We start from the raw sequence: 8,567 nt of genomic DNA on the forward strand, positions 1-8,567 counted from the left end.
AGTAAGCTAATAGAACACCCTAACGCTTTCCCTGACCAGCAGCAGCTCTCTCCCTAGCGGCATCCAGACACAGAATGATCCGAGCAGCGCGGGCAGCGGCTAGTCTATCCCAGGGTCACCTGATCTGGCCAGCCAACCACTGCTATCGACGTGTAAGGGTACCACGTCATGCTGGGTGGAGTGCAGAGTCTCCTGGCTTGTGATTGGCTCTGTTTCTGGCCACCAAAAAGCAAAACGGCGGGAGCTGCCATTTTCTCGAGCGGGCGAAGTATTCGTCCGAGCAACGAGCAGTTTCGAGTACCCTAATGCTCGACCGAGCATCAAGCTCGGACGAGCATGTTCGCTCATCTCTACATATTACCCATTGCTTTCATGATCCTGGCATATGAAATCAGACTGGCTGTTTGTGATCCATCTTTTACATATTGTCATTACTATTCACTGGGATTCTGCAATTACTCCATTGGACGAGGAGAGATCAATAGAAAGCTATTATGTATTGTGAACATGTCCCAGTCTGTTAAATGTACTTAATGTTTCATGACTGGATTCTTGTTCTTTCAACTGTAAAATTTAAAATACAAAACTATTTTATTATGATAATATATGAGACAGCCTGCCTCCCAGGATTTTATAGAACTATCAAGTAAAAGTAGTTTTGAAATCCATGTGACTGTGACTGACCACTGATGAATGATTCATGTACCAACATTGCCATTGAGTGCAAAGGATTAACTTCACCAGGCAAATGAGCTAAGTGATGGATGGCAATGTTGTCTGTCATTCACAGAATTAATTGTGCATATAAAAATATTTTAATGCTGGAGTCACAGGGCTTAAGTCAAATGTATTTTTTTGGGCATTTTCTGTTTATTTTTAGAAGACAACAGGCATATATTGATTATAAAGATTTCATAAAACTGTCCTTGTTGTCCGTAGCAACTGAGGAAAAATAAATAGCTGTGAAACACTAAAAGTCAGCTGTATCTGTCTTTTTGGGTTATACGCTTAGATAACTATTTTGTGTCCTGATTGGCCATTTCCTTACAATTTTTTGTCACCTTACAGCTGACTCACAACACCATGGAAACTCCTTTATATGTTTTTTTTGTGTATAGCAGCTCAGCTTACCTAAAACTCTTTACAACAGCTTAAATGAAATTATCTTAATGTGAATGGATCTAATCTTAATTTGTGATGATTGTGATGTTGCTTGCTTGCTTCTATAATCCAAATATTTTCCTACATTACAGAAATACAAATGTATTTTTCCAGAGGAACTGCAATTGGCCAATCATTTTTGCTCTAATATGCATGTTGGTCATGGTTGTCCATAAGTTAAAATGACAAATCCCTGTTCCACCTAGATCTGTGGATTGGCTTGGTCTTTTATATGGTCTTAAATATCTTTCCATTGACTGCCATTTACAGCCTAAAAGAAACAGCATGGCATAGATAGATTTCCGGTGATCTATTATGCTCTTTTCTGTCACTTAAAGCCTCAATAATCCTAATAGGGTGGTCTAAATGATCTATTTTGGCTTTTTTAAAATTTAGCAGCAGCACCGGAGAAAATTTTTTTTTTAAAGTTTGAAAACCCCTTTAATATTTGGTATAGCATAAATAAATGCAATTAAGCACCATACACTATACATTTCTTGTACAATAACCTATGTTCTTTACAAATTTGACAGCATTGGTGAAAGATATGCATTTATGTATTATTCTGCCACCAATAAAGTTAAGTATGAGTTATGTGAATCTTTAATACTTGAGATGTGACAAACACAAATTAATGAAAGATTTAGTGTAATAATCATATAACTTATATTATCATTTTTTTATATTGCCAATAAGGTGCAACTGATATGTGTATTTCATAGCAACTTGGGTTTAATCATACAAAGCCTTAATGGGTATACAAGATTGTACTTGTGTTGTGCCATGAGCTATACCTCCAAGACTAATGAACACATTTCAATAAAATATGTTGTCATCTAATTTTTTTTTTAAATACCTGAATGAAAGTTTTTTTGACTCATTAAACTTCCCAGCAACTGAAAAGGGATAACAGGAAATTTCTCCAAAGATACCAGACATGCTAGAGCATTCTGTGGATAGAGACTTCAAATTGGATATTTTCATCTCATGTTATTAGGGGTTTCCGATAATCAAGATGCAGGCTTTGAATAAATTTGATTAATCTTATCGTTACAGACAACTTTGCAATACCTTCAGTGAGTGGGCAACCTGATTTTTATTGCCTCAAAATAAATCTACAAAGCAGTGTTATTCTTAATGCTTGCAAGTATGTATGGGAGTTATGGGAAAATGTAAGTTGAGGCCCATGAAGACCTAACGACATTCTTACATAGCTGCCAGCTTGATTTGGGTTGGTCAATGCCTAACACACGGCCTCATATAATGCAAATTCTAATGCAGATCTTCCCATGCCGATGTCAGTTGTACGTGCCCCAAAAGTGCACATGTTCATTTGCAGGGAGCCTTATTATGTAGGGTGTCAAAAAGGAGTGTTACATTTGTAAGCGGGTAATAAATGAAGAATATAATGGCAACTATTTCATCATGAATCAGTGATATAAAATGAATATATGTATTACCAATTGATGCAAATATATGTGTATATTTAAGCTACATAATGACCAACATTTTAGAATATATAGGTCTGCCAGACTCTCCCCTGATGGATTATGCTGGGTGGAAAATTAATTGGAAAAGCTGATTTTTTTAATGTTCTTTCAGGAATAGCGATGCCAGAGGTGTTATATGACCCCTTATCTCAACCACACAAAACAAGTAGCATGACTGGTTGGCCAGCCTGGGGCCATATCTTAATTAAGTGGAATTAGAAGGGATAATTGTCAGCCAAAAGATCCGTCTGGCCACAGTTAATGCCTACATCTACTGTATATATCTACATATTTATACACACATATTATGATCTGGTAAGCCAAACTGATTCCAATAAAAAAGGGGTTAATGTAAAATAGTGGTAAAAAAGTGCCACCTCACTAGTGTCTGAGGGTTAAATCATGACAGCTGTGTGTGAGGAGTAGGAATCAGGTTTTTTTAAATGGTAAGGGCCACAAATGGTACAAGTATTTAGGGATCATTAGTTATTATAGATTGTATGGGTTTATGATTGCATTACTTTCCTGAACATACTGTGCTCCATGTAGAGCCTCAAATGGTGGCATCATTTTCTCTGTCAGCTGAAATACTGTTTGTAGCCATTAGAAATTCAGTGTTTTGCAGCCAATCAAAACACTTACTGAAGACCCCAACCATAATGACCCCTGGGGATTCATCACAGACAGTCACAATATTGATCAGTGGACAGGAACCAGCAGCAATATACTGAATTCTTGGAGCCCCTTCCAGCCTGACAATTAACATTTATTGCATCTGTGGATCAATAAAGAAATAGGTGTTTATACTTCCCCATTACTCTTCCTGAAATCCACTAAAACGACAAAACATCTAGGCAGCACAAAATGATCAGCACATTCAAGTGATGCTCTGAAAAACATGACACAGACCAAGCAACTAGAAAATATTTGTAAACCGGAGTATGAGCTCAGAGCTATACAAACCTTGTTACACAGGCTTACGCATTACAATACCCCAATGAGACAGTCACCCAAATAATTTATGATTAGGGCCACTGTCTGAAGGGCCAATTTACACACAGGTATTTTGCATATATAGGAATAAATTTACAGGGGGTCTCTTGCAGTAAAGAACATGCGGCACCCTATAATCAAATAATGAAATAATCAAATACATCAGCAATTGTTACTAAACTGATGACATTCTTGCCATTATTGGCCAGTTTTATTCAAATTATGGTAACAATTGCAACAAGTATATAAACCTTTATATGATTCTAACATAGAAACTGAATTATAACAACAGCGATATTCTCATCTCATTATGAAAGGTGTATGAAGCACTAACCAACAGTATCTGATCACAAATTTTATTATTTATAATTTTTAAATAAAAAAGGAATGACAGTAGCTTTAGTGTTGGCTCCTCATTGACCAAATCATCACTAGTTCTGCAGCATACAATATTAAAAACAGTGTGTACATAGAGGAAAGACATGACAAATACTGAAGAGTGTGGAATTCCAGATAAGAGGGAGGCATAGGAGCTATGCTATTATTCTACGCCATTCATTTTCTTACCTTGCATGTATTGCTTTGTGTGTCTACAGGATCAGGAGCCGCTTCTTTTTAAACACAACAATTCCTCTGTCTTTTCAGTACATCTGTATGCTCCATTTGTCAGATCAGCTGATGATTCCCAATGAAAGGATTTATCCCGGCTCTGCATAATCGTCTACATTTGTGAACTTGAGCACTAACTGCAAATACATGCAGTTGTTCTACATGAGATGTTCAGCCTGTCTGCAGCATGCATGTTTTATATCTAGCTGGCAGGTCAGATTCATGAAATAAATAATGAGGTTTGGCCGCCGCTGGATTCCAGATGCAATGTGTGCAGTAAAGTGTGTTGATCTGCCTGCTGTACTAAGCATCACTCTGAGGTACCACATTTAAACCCCATCGAAGCAGTGTACTAGATTGGATGTAAAGCAGGCTGCAATTGGTTAGCTGGAAGAAGGCTTGGATTGGTCACGTACAGGGCTTTGCTATAGGCTGGTCCTAATGTGATTGTTCTGATGGCCTTTACATGTCAGGGGCCGTGTGCAGCCTGAGGTTCACTCTGTCACTTCCCTAGGAGCAATGACAAGTCTGCACAATGGAAACAGCAGAGCTTGACAAATGCAGAAGAAGCATGGAAACTGCTTTTATTATCACTAATTCATCTAAAGAATGTTTTGTTTTATGTATTTAATTTTAGCTTAGGAATTAACCCAGACATGTAATTAGAAAATTACTATCTTAGCAATATATAATACACTTCGTTTGATGGGGAAACATGGGAACAGCAGTGTATCTAATTTGCATAGTAAAAAATCTAGTAAAATAAATACATGAAATGTTATTGTGGTAGGACAGTGATGGCAAACCTTTTAGAGACCGAGTGCCCAAACTACAACAAAGACCCGCTTATTTATCGCAAAGTGCCAACACCGAAATTTAATTTATGATTTATACTCCCTTCTCTGTCACAGTTTTTATTGATACCAGCACTCTGAGGACACCAATAAAGCAGAAAATAGTCCCAGGTACAGCTGTCACTTTAAAATACCTGTGTGTACAGCAAGTCCTGGGTTGTCTGTGACTGCAGGAAGATACATGGAGTCATCTCTGGTGATGGCCTGAGTGCCCACAGAAAGGGTTATGAGTGCTGCCTCTGGCACCAGTGCCATAGGTTAGCCATCACTGTGGTAGGAGATGTACTAATTACTTATCCATTCTGACCACAAACACCCAATAGAGAAGTTATTGAAATGTACCATATATTAAAAATTGCTTCTGGTCTTCAGACATTATTGCTTCATATCCTATCATGAGATTGCTGTAAAAATGATGAAATAAGTTTGAAAATGTGTTGCCTTTATAAAGATGCTGTTGTTGCACCTGTGTTGCAAATAAAAAGTAGCTTTATGGAAATATCTAATAAGGTGACAGGAGTAAACAACATATGGGAAAGCTGGACTATGAAACTATTTCTGGAAAAAGCTATCTTATAGGGATAGGCTGTGTATGAAAATCGTGGGACCCCTTTTCTTGCAGGATACATACTAATTCTCTCCACAAGCAGGTCCTTCTCTCCACAAGCAGATGTACACTGGAGATCAAAATTAGAGAACAACATGCAATTTCCTAAATGTCAAGGTCATTGTGTAGTCCTATTTTATTCCTAACATGAGTAAAATAGCAGTATTTTAAGCTTATTTTATAAATTTTATATATTCTAAAGTAAAGAATAAATTACATAATTGTAAAAGAACATTGATCACAATTAGAGAACATTTTCAGACACCTGCAAGTTATTGGTGTTTTTCTGGCACCTGGTGCTAATTCATGTAATTATCTGGCAAACCCTATTTAATTAGTGGCTAACTTTCTAGCTTGCACTGACACTGAAAAAATGGTGTGCCATTCCAAAGTCACCGAAACCCTCTGGCAGCAGGTTGTTGTGATGAAGGCCAATGGTGTAACCCCATTACGAAGTTGGTCATTCCAAGTCTGTGATTTCTAGAATATTGCATCTTTGAAACATCACAAACTCATTCATGTCCCTTAAGAAGGCTGGTCACTCTCGAAAGACAAATCATAGTACATAAGGCTGGGAAAAGACACAAGTCCATCAAGTGCAACCTTTAAGAATTAAACAAATGTTTTTCCCAAGAACCCATGATATTTTTTCTCTCCATAGAGGCATCCAGGCCTCTCTTGAACATGTACATAGAGTCCGCCATAACAACCTCCTGCTGTGGAGAGTTCCATAGTCTCACTGCTCGCACAGTAAAGAACCTTTGTCTATGACAATGGTAGAACCACCTCTAGGCGTAGGATGCCCCCTTGTCCTGGTCACAGGCCTAGGTAGTTTGTAAATTGCAATGAGGTCTCCCCACAGCCGTCTTTTTTCTAAACTGGATAATCCCAAATGTAAGAGAGGAGAGGATAATGCAGATAATCTCCATGGGTAATCGTTTCAACACTTTATTGCTCGTCAATTCAGCACTGAACAGAGAAAGGATCTGTCTCATCATGAATAGCTTCAAAAGATGAAGTTCCAGCTCACCAGACTTGTTGTAACCAGGAGCACATGACTAAACCTCCTTGCATAGGCATAACAATCCCAAATTAACAAAAAGACAATGCTTAGTAGTAACTCCCGTGATATCCTTGATGCAATATCAATAAAGACCAATAAATTTTGAAGCAAGAGAGCTGGATCTTTTTGTTTATTTGGGATCTATCTCATCATACAGTGTCTCAACATTTAAGAGCATTTGGACTGAAAGTCCACTCTCTAGTAATTACACCTCTCATTAGCAGAGAATTGGTCCATAGTTTATTTTAGTGATGAAAGCAAGTATAATTTATTTGGATCTGATGATAAACATTGTTTATTGACAAACTGGAGAAAGATTGAACCCATAGTGTGTTAAGAAGTCAGTGAAAAGTGGTGGAGGAAGTGTTATGGTTTGGAGGTTGTTTTCTGCAGCAGAAGTTGGACCTCTGTTATAGCTTCATGCCAAAGTGAATGCAAGTCTGTATCAGAACCTTCTTCAATGAGACATGGTTCCTTCCATTCGTCCTTCACTCAATCAGCCAGCAATTTTCAAGCAAGACAATACCCCCTGTCACACAGCAAATCGGGTTAAGCAGTTCCTTGAAACAGCAAACATTGGAACAATGAAATGGCCAGCCCAGAATCCTGATCTAAACCCTCTGAAAAAGTTATGGCCAAAAAACAACAGTCACAGAACCGTGGAAGAGAATGGAAGAAGAGTGGACCAAAATCACACCAGAGCAGTATGAGAGACAAGTGATGTCCAGAGGCAGCAGAGGTGCTAAAGTCATTCACAGTCAAAGACATCTACACTTTCTTCTGATTAGTGACTGTCGTAACTTTCAGAAAATGCAATTTTAGTCTTACTCTTTGCTACAATCATTGATGTTCTCTAATTCATTCGTTTTTAATAAAGGTTATTATAAGGGTTTTATATACTTAAGTAATTTTCATATACTCAAAACACTTTTCTAGTGGTATGGTGTACCCCTTACAAAAGTCCAGCAAATGTTGATCAATTGAGATTACATTATTTCTGAAAAAAATAGGTGATCATACATTTTTGTCTAATTTTCATCTCTAGTATATAGTCATCACATAACTGGTAGTCTAGGTCAGTAAAAGGGTAAAAGTCCTTTGTCATCTAAGGTACAGAATGGATTTAAGATTATATCCTTCCGCTTCTAGGGTACATGATTTTAGACTATGCTTTATGAGAGAGCCATAGAGACTGCAAGGAAGGAAAAAGGTTGAATACCTGTTTTAAAAGCACTTGAATTGGATCCCTACACTTTGAACTCTCGTACAAATGAAAAGGCTGCACAAGCTATTTGTCCATCCTGCTGCTTTAGAGATAAATTCAACAGCACCCTGTACCTGGATCTATTAACTCTCCCTACTTTCTGCTCTCTCATTTGTGTATTAGAAATCTTACCCCATACTCTTACCCCAGTCTATTCAGTAGGACTATCAGCTGTGTATCAACCTGACTTCTGCATAACACAACTGATGGTCCCAACTCATTTATAAGGTAAGAAATCCACTTATTAAACCTGACAGGGCATGCCTGTGATGTAAAAATCTTTTCTGGTGACTACCATCAAGAGAATGCCAATAGTGTGCAAAGCAGTAATCAAAGCAAAGGTGGCTACTTACCTAGAACCTAGAATATAAGACATATTTTCAGTAGTTCCACCCTTTTTGGGTAAGTATTAGAGATGAGCGAACACTAAAATGCTCGGGTACTCGTTATTCGAGACGAACTTTTCCCGATGCTCGAGTGCTCGTCTCGAATAACGAACCCCATTGAAGTCAATGGGAGACTCGAG

At 37.9% G+C, this 8,567-nt stretch overlaps 1 protein-coding gene across 2 annotated transcripts in view; it reads right to left on the reverse strand.

Annotated features, from left to right (window-relative positions):
- MAN1C1 (mannosidase alpha class 1C member 1) overlaps nucleotides 1–4,730 on the reverse strand; it is a 99,539-nt gene extending 94,809 nt beyond the window's left edge. The window contains exon 1 of one of the 2 annotated variants that reach the window (XR_011853214.1): nucleotides 4,212–4,730. The gene's annotated coding sequence lies outside the window, so the exon portion shown is untranslated. The remainder of the gene's footprint in view (nucleotides 1–4,211) is intronic. The other variant, XM_072136650.1, reaches the window with a different exon arrangement.
- Nucleotides 4,731–8,567: the final 3,837 nt, after the last annotated feature.

This window comes from Engystomops pustulosus, chromosome 2, assembly GCF_040894005.1.
Source record: "Engystomops pustulosus chromosome 2, aEngPut4.maternal, whole genome shotgun sequence".
NCBI classification, from domain to species: Eukaryota; Metazoa; Chordata; class Amphibia; order Anura; family Leptodactylidae; genus Engystomops; species Engystomops pustulosus.